Raw genomic sequence first — 17,778 nt, forward strand, 5'->3', positions numbered from 1 at the left:
CACAAGGGTTTTCTAATCATCAATTAGCCTTCTGAGCCAATGAGCAAACACATTGTACCATTAGAACACTGGAGTGATAGTTGCTGGAAATACACCTATGTAGATATTGCACCAAAAACCAGACATTTGCAGCTAGAATAGTCATTTACCACATTAGCAATGTATAGAGTGTATTTCTTTCAAGTTAAGACTAGTTTAAAGTTATCTTCATTGAAAAGTACAGTGCTTTTCCTTCAAAAATAAGGACATTTCAATGTGAACCCAAACTTTTGAACGGTAGTGTAGTTCTTTGAAAATTATTGCCTGAAAAGTAAAATTTATATCTGGTCTAAAAAGAATAACATTATACAAATTTGAATTTTGCTAGGAGTAAGATGCAACTCGTTTTTGCTCAAACAAAACAAAACTTGTTTTGATTAATCTCCGTCGTTTGTATTTCTTTAAAAAATAAGAACAAGTTTGGCAAAATTTTGAATCTAATATTTTGTGAACATTTCTGGAGATTTTATTTTTAGGCCATATCGCCCAGGCCTACTAATAATAAAGAATTAGACAAACACATTTCTAAACACTCAAAGCAATTTATAGACAGAAGTGAAAACCTATCATTAATTTAATCCACATCAGTTTATGGTGGTAAGCTACATTTGTTGCCACAGCTGCCCTGGAGTAGAGTAGAGGAAGCATTGCTGCCAACTTGCGCCTCCAGCCCCACCAACCATCCAAATACTAGTTGCGTGGCACTGGGAGAAGGGTGGGTGAAGTGTCTTGCCCAAGGACACAACAGTTGTGACTAGGATGGCAGAGACTGGATTCATATCATGAACCCTGAAGTTGCTGGAAGGCCAAGCTATCATCTAAACCAGGGGTCAGCAACCTTTTTGAAAGCAAGAGCTACTTCTTGGGTACTGATTAATGCGAAGGGCTACCAGTTTGATACACACTTCAATAAATTGCCAGAAATAGCCAATTTGCTCAATTTACCTTTAACTCTATGTTATTATTAATAATTAATGATATTTACACTTAATTTAACGGTTTAAAAGAGGAGAAAACACGAAAAAAAATGACAATTAAATTTTGAAACATAGTTTATCTTCAATTTCGACTCTTTACAATTCAAAATTCAACCGAAAAAAAGAAGAGAAAAACTAGCAAATTCGAATCTTTTTGAAAAAATAAAAAAAATAATTTATGGAACATCATTAGTAATTTTTCCTGGTTAAGATTAATTTTAGAATTTTGATGACATGTTTTAAATAGGTTAAAATCCAATCTGCACTTTGTTAGAATATATAACAAATTGGACCAAGCTATATTTCTAACAAAGACAAATCATTATTTCTTCTAGATTTTCCAGAAGAAAAATTTTAAAAGAAATTCAAAAGACTTTGAAATAAGATTTGCCAGAATAATTTTTTTGAATTTTAATCATAATAAGTTTGAAGAAATATTTCACAAATATTCTTCGTCGAAAAAACAGAAGCTAAAATGAAAAATTTAATTAAAATGTATTTATTATTCTTTACAATAAAAAAAATAAATTTACTTGAACATTGATTTAAATTGTCAGTAAAGAAGAGGAAGGAATTTAAAAGGTAAAAATGTATATGTGTTTAAAAATCCTAAAATCATTTCTAAGGTTGTATTTTTTCTCTAAAATTGTCTTTCTGAAAGTTATAAGAAGCAAAGTAAAAAAATTAATGAATTTATTTAAACAAAAGAAGTCTATTTTTAGAACAGGCCAGCGGGCTACTCATCTGGGGCCGTACTTATCAAGCTTCTTAGAATTACTCCTAAGAAGTCTGCTAAGAGTTGACTTAAGAGTAAATAAATTCTTCGCTGAAAGCTGCACTTAAAAGTTAGTTATCAAGCGTCTTACTCACACTTTCAGCGAAGTGTAGGACTGAATCTTAAGTGTCACACTCAGAGCTGAATTACGACATTACTATGTGCCGTAAACGCAATTTTAGGTGACGTCATTTCTGTGTCCATAGAAATGACCAATCACGGAAGGGAATCTCTTGGCTAAGAATAAAGAAATATCTTGGAAATATTTAAGTGGACAATGGGAGTGTATATTTTGACAATAAACTACAAAATAATACAAAACAAACTAGTCCCCGCCGGCACTCACGCTACCGCTCCCTCTCTTCTCTCGCCCACACACTCACTGACGTCACTCACCTCACGGCCACACACATACGCTACTCTCATAACATTAAAGATTAAAGATTAAAGTACCAATGATTGTCACACACACACTAGATGTGGTGAAATTTGTCCTCTGCATTTGACCCATCCCCTTGGGGAGCAGTGGGCAGCAGCGGCGCCGCGCCCGGGAATCATTTTGGTGATTTAACCCCCAACTCCAACCCTTGATGCTGAGTGCCAAGCAGGGAGGTTATGGGTCCCATTTTTATAGTCTTTGGTATGACTCGGCTGGGATTTGAACTCCAACCTACCGATCTACATTTTCTTTCCAATTCATTAATTAGGCAACTAATTTGAAACTGGTGTGGGTGGCTCTATATATACTAGCCCACTGCAGACACATGCAGAAATCAACAAGGAATCGAAAAGTATTAAATCTGTGACAAAAATAATATCCGCTCTGTCTAAACGATACCGTTTGATCAGCTGCTCGTCATCAAAAAAAACAAAACATTGTTCCGTTCCCTGAACGTTCGCGCACGTCTCTCTCGCCTCAGTGCCATCCCCTGCTGGCAACTCCTAACCACTTAAGACACCTCTGAAGGTCTCTTAAATATCGTGGAGAGTAGGAGTGATTCTTAGACTTAAGAACGTTGATAAAAAGCTTCTATTCTTAAGTTTGAGAGTAGGACTAAATTTCGCAAATTCTCAGGACTTAAGTGTAAAATGGCACTCTAAGAAGCTTGATAAGTACGGCCCCTGGTCCTTACGGGCTACCTGGTGCCCGCGGGCACCGCGTTGGTGACCCCTGTCCTATACTATTTTATTGTCTATTACAATATAAAGTGAATTTTGATGTAACAGGTTTACACAAAAACGAATGACCTTCGGCAAGATTACTATTGCACCAACACATTATCATGAGGGTAAATACCAACCTGGATCACGACTGTCTAAACCAAGCACACGTTCCCCATTAGTGGGTTAACAATCCAACGCTTGGTGAACTCTCCTTTGCTATGATAGGAAGAGCCGATGCTTATGTTCTAGCGGCCCAGTTACATGTACCGGCAGCAAGCTAATCCACCTATTATAACCCCCCTCGCCCACGTCATATCCAACAGCCATTTTGGTAGTATTATGACCTAGACATTTGAATTACATGGACACAAGCAGTCTTTAGTTGCCCATTAAACATTTGAATACAATTGCTTCCAAGAGAAACCATACCAGATTATGATAACAAATCAGAAAGGGTTAGTATGGATGATACTAGGGATTTCCTCCTAGTAATTTAATGGCAGCAACACATTGCAAAAAAGTTGGCACAGGGGCATTTTTACCACCGTGTTACATGGCCTTTCCTTTGAACAACACTCTGTAAACGTTTGGGAACTGAGCAGACCAATTTTTGAAGCTTTACAGGTGGAATTCTTTCCCATTCTTGCTTGATGTACAGCTTAAAGGCCTACTGAAATGAATTTGTTTTATTTAAACGGGAATAGCAGATCCATTCTATGTGTCATACTTGATCATTTCTCGATATTGCCATATTTTTGCTGAAAGGATTTAGTAGAGAAAATCGACGATAAAGTTCGCAACTTTTGCTCGCTGATAAAAAAAAGCCTTGCCTGTAGCGGAAGTAGCGTGACGTCACAGGAGCTAGTATTCCTCACAATTCCCCGTTGTTTACAATGGAGCGAGAGAGATTCGGACCGAGAAAGTGATGATTACCCCATTAATTTGAGCGAGGATGAAAGATTCGTAGATGAGGAACGTTACAGTGAATGACTTGAGAGACAGTGATGGACGTATCTTTTTTCGCTCTGACCGTAACTTAGGTACAAGCTGGCTCATTGGATACCACACTCTCTCCTTTTTCTATTGTGGATCACAGATTTGTATTTTAAACCACCTCGGATACTATATCCTCTTGAAAATGAGAGTCGAGAACACGAAATGGACATTCAGTGCCTTTTATCTCCACGACAATACATCGGCGAAATGCTTTAGCTACGAGCTAACGTGATAGCATCTTGCTTTAACTGCATATAGAAACAAAAGAAATGAACCCCTGACTGGAAGGATAGATAGAAAATCAACAATACTATTAAACCATGGACATGTAAATACACGGTTAATGCTTTCCAGGCTGGCGAAGGTTAACAATGCTGTGCTAACGACGCCATTGAAGCTAACTTAGCAACCGGACTGTACAGAGCTATGCTAAAAACATTAGCTCTCCACCTACGCCAGCCAGCCCTCATTTGCTCATCAACACCCGTGCTCACCTGCGTTCCAGCGATCGGCAGAAGGACGAAGGACTTCACCCGATGCGTTTGGCGGCCCGGAGATGTAGGAAGTCAAGGTGAGGTCGGCGGCTAGCGCGGCTAGCGCTCCAACAAAGTCCTCCTGGTTGTGTTGCTGTAGTCCGCTGCTAATACACCGATCCCACCTACAACTGTCTTCTTTGCAGCCTTCATTGTTCATTAAACAAATTGCAAAAGATGTCCAGAATACTGTGGAATTATGAAATGAAAACAGAGCTTTTTGTATAGGATTCTACGGGTACCATAACTTCCGTTACTCGGACTTCGTCACGCGCATACGTCATCATACCGCGACGTTTCAGCCGGATATTTCCCGGGAAGTTTTAAATGTCACTTTATAAGTTAACCCGGCCGTATCGGCATGTGTTGCAATGTTAAGATTTCATCATTGATATATAAACTATCAGACTGCGTGGTCGCTAGTAGTGGCTTTCAGTAGGCCTTTAAAACCAGCGTCTATCTGGAAAGTTCTTCAAAGTCCAAGTTTTTCCAATGGCTCGTGCATTTTTTTAATGCCACCACTATGCCATATAATCATGATCGATGCTAAAAAAAAATTTAAAAAAAGATTCTCCCACAGTGATTTACAAGTTAGTGAGTTGGGAAAGGAAAAAGCAGATGGCAAATCCATCAGAGAAAGTTTGCTATTCTGGTGAAAACATTTCCAGGTATGATCCAGAAACGGCAAAAGCTGCAGCAGGATACGTTGTCGCTATAAATAGACACCATCCGATTTATTGGTTTTAATCTTTTTTGGGGGTGTTTTAACAGCACGCAACATTTGATGCTGGCACGTGCAGATGGTCACACTATTTTGGACACGTTCTGCCCATCATTGTTGATTCACGGCACAAATGAGGTAGCTTGTGATGATAAATGTGGGAATAGGGGAAGTGGTGTGTTATCTGTGTGACGCCCATGTCGCTGACTGTGTCATGTCCTAGAAGTGACAAGCACAGTGGGTGTGTATGTGTGTGTGTGTGTTACATTTTAAGCATGGGCGTCTAAAGTGTAACCCTCCAGTAAACTGTAGCCTGCAGCTTGTTTACGATTGTCTGGAAATGACATCAAACATGGCCTGCACAACAACATTACACAATAACATTGAAAAGAGAAACAATTGGACCAGCTTTGTATATTTTGACGTACATTGGATTTTATTTAGCATGGGTATTTTTATTAACCGTTGTAGAATATCAAAATGGACCCTGCCCTGGGTATGAAATCGCTTGTCTTACGAGCTCGCTAACACGGCTTGTAAAATACGATGTCGTACTAACAGAAAACTGACTTCACAACAATTTACCACTTTTAATGAATGATTAGACAGCTAGTCTACCATCTAAATTTACATTAGCCATGTCTTGAATGTTGTTTTATTTTAAAATTGTTTGCCATACGAGCTAGCTAATGCTGCTGTAGCTAGTAAACTACGATGTCAGACAAACGCAAACAGATTTCACTACAATTTACTACATCTAATGAATAATTAGACAGCTACTCTACTATTAAAATGTACATTAGCCATGGTTTAAATGTTGTTTTATTTTAAAATCGCTCGTTATACAAGCTAGCTAACGTGGCTGTAGCTAGTAAACTACGATGTCAGACAAGCGCAAACAGATTTCACTACAATTTACTACATCTAATGAATAATTAGACAGCTACTCTACTATTAAAATGTACATTAGCCATGGTTTAAATGTTGTTTTATTTTAAAATTGCTCTTCATACAACTAGCTAATGCTGCTGTAGCTAGTAAACTACGATGTCAGACAAGCGCAAACAGATTTCACTACAATTTACTACAGCTAATGATTAATTAGCCAGCTAATCTACTATTAAAATGTACATTAGCCATGGTTTAAATGTTGTTTTATTTTTAAAATCGCTCGTCATACAAGCTAGCTAACGTGGCTGCAGCTAGTAAACTACGATGTCAGACAAGCGCAAGCAGATTGCACTACAATTTACTACATCGAATGAATAATTAGACAGCTACTCTACTATTAAAATGTACATTAGCCATGTTTTGAATGTTGTTTTTATTTTAAAATCCCTCTTCATACAACTAACTAATGCTGCTGTAGCTAGTAAACTACGATGTCAGACAAGCGCAAACAGATTTCACTACAATTTACTACAGCTAATGATTAATTAGCCAGCTAATCTACTATTAAAATGTACATTAACCATGGTTTAAATGTTGTTTTATTTTAAAATCGCTCGTCATACAAGCTAGCTAACGCAGCTGTAGCTAGTAAACTACGATGTCAGACAAGCACAAACAGATTTCACTACAATTTACTACATCTAATGAATAATTAGACAGCTACTCTACTATTAAAATTTACATTAGCCATGGTTTAAATGTTGTTTTATTTTAAAATCGCTCGTCATACAACTAGCTAATGCTGCTGTAGCTAGTAAACTACGATGTCAGACAAGCGCAAACCGATTTCACTACAATTTACTACATCTAATGAATAATTAGACAACTACTCTACTATTTAAATTTACATTAGCCATGTTTTGAATGTTGTTTTTATTTTAAAATCGCTCGTCATACAACTAGCTAACGTGGCTGTAGCTAGTAAACTACGATGTCAGACAAGCGCAAATGAACTTCATTACAATTTACGACATTTCATAAATAATCAGACAGCTACTCTACTATCCAAATCGACATTAATCATGTTTTGAATATTGTTTTTGTCTTAAAATCGCTCGTCATACATGCTAGCTAACGATGTTGGAGCTTGTAAACTACAATGTCAGACTCGGAACAAACTGACTTTACTACAATTTACTACATTTCATGAATAATTAGACAGATAATCTATTATAAACATTAACATTAATCATAAATTGGCCCTAATGTGTGAATGTTGTCCATCTGTGTTGGCCCTGCGATGAGGTGGCAACTTGTCCAGGGTGTACCCCGCCTTCCGCCCGAGTGCAGCTGGGATAGACTCCAGCAACCCCCGCCACCCTGAGAGGGACAAGCGGTAGAAAATGGATGGATGTTTTGAATGTTGTTTTTATCTTAAAATCGCTCATCATACAGAAAGCTAATACGACTGTAGCAAGTAAACTACAATATCAGACTAGCACCAACCAGACTAACTACAATTTACTACATTTCATGAATAATTAGACAGCTAACTACTATCCAGAATTTACATTAGTCATGTTTAGAAAGTCGTTTTTATCTTAAAATCGGGATTCAGCCGTAGGCTAGCACTAATTGTAAGTTGTGCATATTAAAGTCGCAGGGAAAAAAACTTAAATAAAAAGAATAAAAAATCACATATAATCGGTATGTAAAATATCTACATTATTTGTATTACTAAATACATTATTATAAACATAGCACTCGTAAATAAAAAGCAGCCAATTAATGATGTATAAAAATGCTTTAAAGGCACTCTATGCATTATAAGTCATGACCTTAACGTTGTAACCCCGTAGTGTTGAATTCAGTGGTCAAAACATCTGAAGTTAATGAAGCAGTTTTTGTTTTTTGCGAGAAATACACCTTGTAGCGCAGTGGTCCCCAACCTTTTTGTAGCTGCGGACCGGTCAACGCTTGAAAATTTGTCCCACGGACCGGTGGGGGGGGCGGGGGGGGGGGGGGGGTGTATTTAAAAAAAAAAAAAAAAAAGAAAACATTTTTTTTTTTTTTTTTTTTTTTTTACATAGATAACTACAATCATGTGTGCTTACGGACTGTATCCCTGCAGACTGTATTGATCTATATTGATATATAATGTATATATTGTGTTTTTTATGTTGATTTCATAAAAAAAAAAAAATATATATGTTTTTTTTTAAATTTCTTGTGCGGCCCGGTACCAATCGGTCCGCGGCCCGGTGGTTGGGGACCACTGTTGTAGCGTACCGCCATATTTCTGATTTGTTGAAAACAAATGACACAACGCAATAGAACTCTTACACCTGCATGCAAAATAGTGAACATTTTCCAAACCATGCACCCCTTCTCTGTTGCCTATGCTACTAGCTTTCCTGATTAATTCACCACAAAGCGGTGCTGTTATCAAACCTCATCAGTCAAAGTGACTTGAAATTTCTCACCAAGCTCAATCCACAGTACACCGTAGAGTTGGTACACTATATTGCCAAAAGTATTTGGCCACCCATCCAAATGATGAGAATCAGGTGTCCTAATCACTAGGCCTGGTGTATAAAATCAAGCACTTAGGCATGGAGACTGTTTCTACAAACATTTGTGAAAGAATGGGCCGCTCTCAGTGATTTCCAGCATGGAACTGTCAGAGGATGCCACCAGTGACGTGCAGTCAGGGGAGGCAGGTGAGGCTGGGCCTCACCTGCCAACATGGAAAGAAAGAAAATTTAAAAAGAAAAAAAAATGTATTAAATTGTTATATGTATCCAGTGATTATACTATAAAGTTATTTTCCATTTAACTTCACCAGTTTTAGATAATTTTTATTCAAAATCGCTGAATTTTCACATTTGCCGTTCAAATACTGAGAAGAGACTTGTGGTGAGTCAGCAGCCAGTTGAGCCTCACCATGGATTGCGCAATGACTCGGCTAACGGCTGGCCTGCTGTGCAGTGAGACCGTATTGCTGTATGAATTATATTATACATTTCCATAGTTTAGTTATCTGATGTACAGTGTATTTGGTCAACAACTGTATGTGTGTAACGTATTTCTTGTGCTGAGCGATCATAAAACGGCTGCGAAGATGCACTGGCTGAGGCTCGCAGTAATCCCGCCTCCTGGTGGTAGAGGGCGCTAGTGATCCCAGCGATCATTCTTGCGACTACTCGGGCGGCAGAAGAAGTGACAACAAGCAGCAACAGTTAGCAGCGATCGTTTATTTTTTCCTCTCGCCTGGACTTTTAACATGGAGGATTACATATCTAAAATAAAACCGTTTTCTAAACTGGATTTTCAATCGAAGCAGGAGGTAATACTTAAAGGAAGATCTCCATTGAGACAGAGACTTTTAAAACTGAAGAAAGATAAGGAAGACTTCTATAAACAAGTTATCGATGCTTTTGTTCAGAAGGAGCGGCGCATGGACTTCATTTATAAGTAAAGGTAGGACCATAATAACGTTTTTTTTTAATTAAATGTGCTTTTTTGTGTGCTACAGTTTGTATGTGTAAAGTTAAAGTTAAGTTAAAGTACCAATGATTGTCACACATATTAGGTGTGGTGAAATTGGTCCTCTGCATTTGACCCATCCCCTTGATCACCCCCTGGGAGGTGAGGGGAGCAGTGGGCTGCAGCGGCGCCGCGCCCGGGAATCATTTTTGGTGATTTAACCCCCAATTCCAACCCTTGATGCTGAGTGCCAAGCGGGGAAGAATGCTGGTATGAGCTTTTAAACATAACCCGTTCAATCAAATGGTGAATAAGATACTCTTTAGGGTTCATATGTTTGTAAATCTGACTGTGATGAAGTCAGTGCCTCACCAGCCATGAACCTCACCGCACGTCACTGGATGCCACCTGTGCGACAAATCTAGTCGTGAAATGTCCTCGCTCCTAAATATTCAAAAGTCAACTTTGATATAAAAAAAGTGAAGAGTTTGGGAACAACAGCAAGTCAGCCACCAGGTGGTAGGCCACGTAAACTGACAGAGAGGTCAGCATAGTGCAAAGACTTTCTGCACAGTCAGTTGCTACAGAGCTCCAAACTTCATGTGACCTTCCAATTAGCCCACGTACAGTACGCAGAGAACTTCATGGAATGGGTTTCCATGGCTGAGGAGCTGCATCTAAGCCATACATCACCAAGTCCAATGCAAAGCGTGGGATGCAGCGGTGTAAAGCACGTCGCCACGGGACTCTAGAGCAGTGGAGACGCCTTCTCTGGACTGATGAATCACGCTTTTCCCTCTGGCAATCTGATGAACGGGTCTGGGTTTGGAGGTTGCCAGGAGAACGCTACATTTCGGACTGCATTGTGCCGAGTGTGAAATTTGGTGGAGGAGGAATTATGGTGTGGGGTTGTTTTTCAGGAGTTGAGCTTGGCCCCTTAGTTCATATGTGAGTCAAGGCAGGTGGCCAAATACTTTTGGCAATATAGTGTATGTTTAGTCCAGGGGTCGGCAACCCAAAATGTTGAAAGAGCCATATTGGACCAAAAAAACAAAAACAAATCTGTCTGGAGCCGCAAAAAATTAAAAGCCATATTACATGTGTCATGAGATATAAATGTAATTAAGAGGACTTAAAGGAAACTAAATTAGCTCAAATATAGCTACAAATGAGGCATAATGATGCAATATGTACATATAGCTAGCCTAAATAGCATGTTAGCATCGATTAGCTTGCAGTCATGCAGTGACCAAATATGTCAGATTAGCACTCCACACAAGTCAATAACATCAACAAAACTCACCTTTGTGCACTCATGTACGACGTTAAAAGTGTGGTGGACAAAATGAGACAGAAAAAGAAGTGGCATAAAACACGTCCTAGAAAGTCGGAGAAAGTTATGCATGTAAACAGACTATACGGTGAGTTCAAGGACCGCCAAAATAAGTAGGACAAAACGGCGCTCGCCAAATACTTGAATCAGTGAAGCATATTTAATATAAACAGTGTGATTTATAACAATTACGGAGGTTTGTGTCATGTTTGTCCTCCTACAGAAACCATACTAAAACAAAAAAATAGATTTTTTTCCCCCTCATCTTTTTCCATTCTTCATACATTTTTGAAAAATCTCCAGAGAGCCACTAGGGCGGCGCTAAAGAGCCGCATGTGGCTCTAGAGCCGCGGGTTGCCGACCCCCGGTTTAGTCCTATCACCACAAAAATTGGTACATGTCTTTAGGGGACTGACAAGCACATGCCTGTAAAATTTGGTTGACCACAACCCCTAGGGGGCGCCAAAAATGCGATTGATTGACAGATATTGGGGAAATATTTCAGCATTATGGGGGCGGCTTTATCTTTTTTATATACATTTCAGTTATGACAAACAACACAACAGACAGCGATGGGCAGTAGTGTGCTACAAGTAGGGACGCTACGTAGCTTAACCACATTTCCCAGTAGCGTCGATCCTTTTTCAACCAGTAGTGATTCCTGTAGCTTATTTATTTTTAGGCCCATGTAGTGATGTAGCGTACATCAAACGCTACAAGCTACACAGAGAGAACATGGACTGCTAATCGTGGGGGTAAAAGAGGAAACAATACGGACAAAATCCACAATGATTGGTTGGTTTACGAATGATGAGTCACGATTAGATACGTTTATCGAGTCATACCAAAGACTATAAAAATAGGACCCATTACCTCCCTGCTTGGCATTCAGCATCAAGGGTTGGAATTGGGGGTTAAATCACCAAAATGATTCCCGGGCGCGGCCACCGCTGCTGCTCACTGCTCCCCTCACCTCCCAGGGGGTAAACAAGGGTGATGGGTCAAATGCAGAGAATAATTTCGCCACACCTAGTGTGTGTGTGACAATCATTGGCACTTTAAAGGCCTACTGAAATGAATTTTTTTTATTCAAACGGGGATAGCAGATCCATTCTATGTGTCATACTTGATCATTTCGCGATATTGCCATATTTTTGCTGAAAGGATTTAGTAGAGAACAATGACGATAAAGGTCGCAACTTTTGGTCGCTGATAAAAAAAAGCCTTGCCTGTAGCGGAAGTAGCGTGACGTCACCGGAGGAAGGACTCCTCACATTTTACCATTGTTTACAATGCAGCGAGAGAGATTCGGACCGAGAAAGCGACGATTACCCCATTAATTTGAGCGAGGATGAAAGATTCGTGGATGAGGAAAGTGAGAGTGAAGGACTAGAGAGGCAGTGCAGGACGTATCTTTTTTTTCGCTCTGACCGTAACTTAGGCACAAGGGTTTATTGGATTCCACACTTTCTCCTTTTTCTATTGTGGATGACGGATTTGTATTTTAAACCACCTCGGATACTATATCCTCTTGAAAATGAATCGAGAACGCGAAATGGACATTCACCGTGACTTTTATCTCCACGACAATACATCGGCGAAGCTCTTTAGCTACGGAGCTAACGTGATAGCATCGGGCTCAAATGCAGATAGAAACAAAAGAAATAAACCCCTGACTGGAAGGATAGACAGAAGATCAACAATACTATTAAACCATGTTCATGTAACTACACGGTTAATAATTCCCAGCCTGGCAAAGCTTAACAATGCTGTTGCTAACGACGCCATTGAAGCTAACTTAGCAACGGGACCTCACAGCATACTTGCCAACCCTCCCGTTTTTAGCGGGAGAATCCCGATGTTCAGCGCCTCTCCCGACAACCTCCCGGCAGAGATTTTCTCCCGACAAACTCCCGGTATTCAGCCGGAGCTGGAGGCCACGCCCCCTCCAGCTCAATGCGGACCTGAGACTGAGTGGGGACAGCCTGTTCTCACGTCCGCTTCCCCACAATATAAAACAGCTTGCCTGCCCAATGACGTCATAACATCTAGGGCTTTTATAGAGTGCACAACTGCGCACACAACAAGGAGACGAAGCAGAAGAACGAGGAAATTACAGACATGGCGGCCGAAATGATATACTCATCATGAACGGAGAAGTTAAACAGGACAATACTGCCATCTAATGGATAGCCACTGGAACACTGAAATTCAAGTATTTTTTTTTTCCTATGTAAATAAAATAAATATATATATATATATATATATATATATATATATATATATATATATATATATATATATATATATATATATATATAGCTAGAATTCACTGAAAGTCAAGTATTTCATATATATATATATATATGAAATACTCAAGTTGGTGAATTCTAGCTGTAAATAACCACGCCCCCAACCACGCTCCCCGCCCACCCCCACCCCCACCTCCCAATATTGGAGGTCTCAAGGTTGGCAAGTATGCCTCACAGAGCTATGATAAAAACATTAGCACTCCACCTACGCCAGCCAGCCCTCATCTGCTCATCAACACCCGTGCTCACCTGCGTTCCAGCGACCGACAGAAGGACGAAGGACTTCAACCGATCCCACCTACAACTTTCTTCTTTGCAGTCTTCATTGTTCATCAAAAAAATTGCAAAAGATTCACCAACACAGATGTCCAGAATACTGTGGAATTTTGAGATGAAAACAGAGCTTTTTTGTATTGTATTCAATGGGGTACCAATACTTCCGGTTCAACGATTGACGTCACGCGCATACGTCATCATACATAGACGTTTTCAACCGGAAGTTTAGCGGGAAATTTAAAATGTCACTTTATAAGTTAACCCGGCCGTATTGGCATGTGTTGCAATGTTAAGATTTCATCATTGATATATAAACTATCAGACTGCGTGGTCGGTAGTAGTGGCTTTCAGTAGGCCTTTAACTTTAACTTTACGGCAAAATATTACGGGCAGGCCAATTAAAGGCAATACAGCAGCGGGGACAACATCAACAACAGACATGAACTTAACTTCAGCAATTTTGGTCCCCAACTTTGGGGAAAGGCTAGCTTAGCTAACTAATGTTCCCCATCTTGCAGATAAGTCATCATTTCCAACTTTAGATTTCAGTCTGGTTGGTGGATTTTGGCCGACGTACTCTCATTTGAACCGTCGCTATCCTCAAAAGCCTCCTCTGTGACGGCGGATCAACAAACCGCAGCAGGTGGCCTGTGTTTGGGTTGTACGCTCGCTCAGTATCACGTTACCTCCTCCTACGCATGTTATCAATTTGTACGGATCCTCACGGATTGCTCATCGCTTTCGCTCTTGTGCTTTCCAAAAGATGCGTGCAGAGTGAGGAAATGTGATTTACGCTTTAAAAGAGCTTATAATCATTAGGGGTTTAAAAAAAAAAAAAAAATGGTGACTGTTTGCATGCCTTCATTGAAAAAAAAAGCAGCAGAAAGAGTGCAGAGCATAGCAGCTCTGCAGAAGAATTCCTAGGAAGTGAGGCAGGCGTCTGCGGAATCTGACTGGACCCTTCAGAGAGGAAAAAGTCGCGATTCCGAAATTCATCCATCACCCGAGCTCATTGAGAAATGTGTCTCGGGTCGGTCCTGTGTGTGAGACTCTTGAACAAACACAGACTTTGTCCTCGGCTGTCGCTCCGTCGGAGAACTGTACCTCCAGGGAAGCCAGTCCTTCCCGTCAGGAGGAATTACCTTCCAGTACATGCAGACGTGACCCTGTGGGACATTATGGACTATAAACCAGAGGGAATTTAAACATATGATGTGATTTTTGAGTTGGATTTTATCAACACAATCTGTTAAGTACAGTACACAAACTGAAAATGAAATTTTTTTTAAGTGCAGATGAATACAAAAGAAAGTAGAATAATTCATCAAATGTTCTACTAATTTGTGCATTTGTGGCGCGTCATCCTAAATAATCATAAGGTTGCTTGTGACAGAATTCAATGCAAAAAAAATACATCAAAATTTGAAATATTAAAAAAAATGTATATTCATTAGATCAATTGTGAAATAAAATATAAAATAATTATAAGTCTTCAATTAATCAAATTGTCGATTAATTAGTGGAATTCGTATGTATAATCTTAATTAATTACAGGTTTTTTGTACCAAACAGAAACAAATAGAACTAAATTAGTGCTATCAAATTAGATGAATCATTTTTTAAATTTGGATTATTCACGATTCATCACAGGTTATTATATTAGTCTCTTGCATAATTTGAAAAAATATTTAGACAAGAATGCAATTTTATTGTCCTAATGTCACACAGGAGCCTTTTTTAAATGTTTTACTTGAATGCAGGTCATTTATTTGCTCAAAACTTGGTAACAGTTTTATCTGAAGTCCTGTCCAGGTTTATTTTAAAGTCTTCTCACTTATCTTTGCACTGGTGCATTCTTTTGACCTGATCACTGACCGTATACCAACCAGCGTCGCCTTTCAGCACATGCGGTCCAAAAAAAAATTGTGTGATATACAAGATTAATTCAATAATATAATAATATCGCATGATCTAAAATGAATATATAAATGTGATATTACTTTATAAATTGTCCAATAATTAACGTGATTGTACAACACAAATAAATAAGAATTGTAAAATGACAGTAAAAGTATTAACAACATTCGTATTTACTTATTTAACTTTTATTATTTTTTTGTATTTACATTTATTCAGTCAATTTTTTTTACTGATGATTATTAGGTTCCAACTTCTCCTTGCCTATAGTTGTAAGGATATCATTATTATAATAACAAATATAATAATCAAAAATGAGGTTACACAATAAAATGCAAATGATTACATTAAAAAGTCATTCAACCATCTTAAATTTCATTAGTTAGATTACAAAAATGGAATTAATTAATTAAATAGAAACACTGTTAAATAATTATATTACATAATTGCATATACACAGTATATATATATAAATATATATATATATATACACTACCGTTCAAAAGTTTGGGGTCACCCAAACAATTTAGTGGAATAGCCTTCATTTCTAAGAACAAGAATAGACTGTCGAGTTTCAGATGAAAGTTCTCTTTTTCTGGCCATTTTGAGCGTTTAATTGACCCCACAAATGTGATGCTCCAGAAACTCAATCTGCTCAAAGGAAGGTCAGTTTTGTAGCTTCTGTAACGAGCTAAACTGTTTTCAGATGTGTGAACATGATTGCACAAGGGTTTTCTAATCATCAATTAGCCTTCTGAGCCAATGAGCAAACACATTGTACCATTAGAACACTGGAGTGATAGTTGCTGGAAATGGGCCTCTATACACCTATGTAGACATTGCACCAAAAAGCAGACATTTGCAGCTAGAATAGTCATTTACCACATTAGCAATGTATAGAGTGTATTTCTTTAAAGTTAAGACTAGTTTAAAGTTATCTTCATTGAAAAGTACAGTGCTTTTCCTTCAAAAATAAGGACATTTCAATGTGACCCCAAACTTTTGAACGGTAGTGTATATATATATATATATCCAATTATGTAATATAAGTATTTAACAGTTTATACATCTGCCTTAGTCATGAACTACATTATTTAGACAATAATTGTTTCTTCAACATTATATTTAAAAATAATAAAACAGTAAAATAAATCTCATTTTATTTATTTCATTTGTTGTTGTTTTTTCAAACATTTGTTTATTGTTTTTCGGACACATCATTGAAACACGTTGTCAAACATACATCAAATGTGCTGTTATGTTTCATTGTTATTGTAATTATCTATGTATTTTGGTTTGTATTTAATAAATGTTGCCCCAAAAAGTATTCCATACAAACAGCTTGCAAGATTGTTAAAATATTGTTTTCAACAATACAAAAGTAAGAATTCAATTGTAGGTGGGTGAGTGGGACAATTTTCAGGTATCTTTTATGCCTTGAACACATTTTAAATGTATTTTTAAATGTCTTAACAAAAGGCATAGCTCCATGTCATATAACTGACATAGTTTTTTAATGGTTGGTTTAGTCAGTAAGTATTTTCTAACAAATCCACCCAGAGCGATTTGGAAGAAAAAAGAACATGAAGGACACATTTTGTCGTCTCATACCATGCATGCCAGCCTTTTGTATTAATCAGCACCTTGGCCTTTAAAAATGAGACATTCCTGAATGAGGACGGGGTGAAATATGAAGGATGCTGCCGAGTTGAGGTTCTGGCCAAAAGCCCGGAGCAGCACTCCGCATGTGTCATGTTCCCATCCAGCTCAGACTTAAGCTTTGTCCTGGTAACAAAGTCTGGATGTGTTTATTTTAAAATATGAAGTAATTACCTAACTATGCATTAAAGATACGCTCGGCAGAAGAAGAATGCGGTGTGTATATTTGGAGTAAAAGCTAGGATAGTAACAGTCAGTGCAGCATAATTGTAGAATGACTCGTTTTTGGCACTAATATGCTGGAAAGTCATTCAGGGGGGCGCTAGTTTTGTATTACACAGAACATTTGCAGGTTGGACGGAGTTTACTTTGCTGTATGATGGGGTACCTGAGCTGTTGTGCCATCTGTACAGATAGGATATACTTGATTTATCCCACAATGGGGAAAGTAGTGGCTGCAGTGCATATTTAAAAATCCACAAAAAATAGGGTCAACACATTGAAATAAAGAGGGAAACACAAAGGACATGAAAGACATGAAAAAAGTAAAGAGCTGATGCAACCAGCAGCTTCTTCAGTGGAGCCATTTTTACATGCAAATATAAAAGTAAAAAAACTAACGAAAACGAAAGAATTAGCGATAATTAACGCATATTACACACATACAATTGCAGCATGCGTCGACAAACAACAAAACAA

General features: G+C 38.4%; 1 protein-coding gene across 4 annotated transcripts in view; it reads right to left on the bottom strand.

The window, feature by feature from the left end:
- The window catches only part of cdpf1 (cysteine rich DPF motif domain containing 1), a 168,920-nt gene that overhangs the window by 57,700 nt on the left and 93,442 nt on the right, over positions 1-17,778 (bottom strand). Inside the window, exon 7 of one of the 4 annotated variants that reach the window (XR_009827927.1) lies at positions 14,543-14,669. The exons of the other annotated variants lie outside the window; for them this stretch is intronic. The gene's annotated coding sequence lies outside the window, so the exon portion shown is untranslated. Of the gene's footprint in view, positions 1-14,542; positions 14,670-17,778 lie in introns of those variants that run through there. 4 annotated transcript variants of the gene reach the window in all.

This window comes from Entelurus aequoreus, linkage group LG12 (assembly GCF_033978785.1).
Source record: "Entelurus aequoreus isolate RoL-2023_Sb linkage group LG12, RoL_Eaeq_v1.1, whole genome shotgun sequence".
NCBI lineage: Eukaryota > Metazoa > Chordata > Actinopteri > Syngnathiformes > Syngnathidae > Entelurus > Entelurus aequoreus.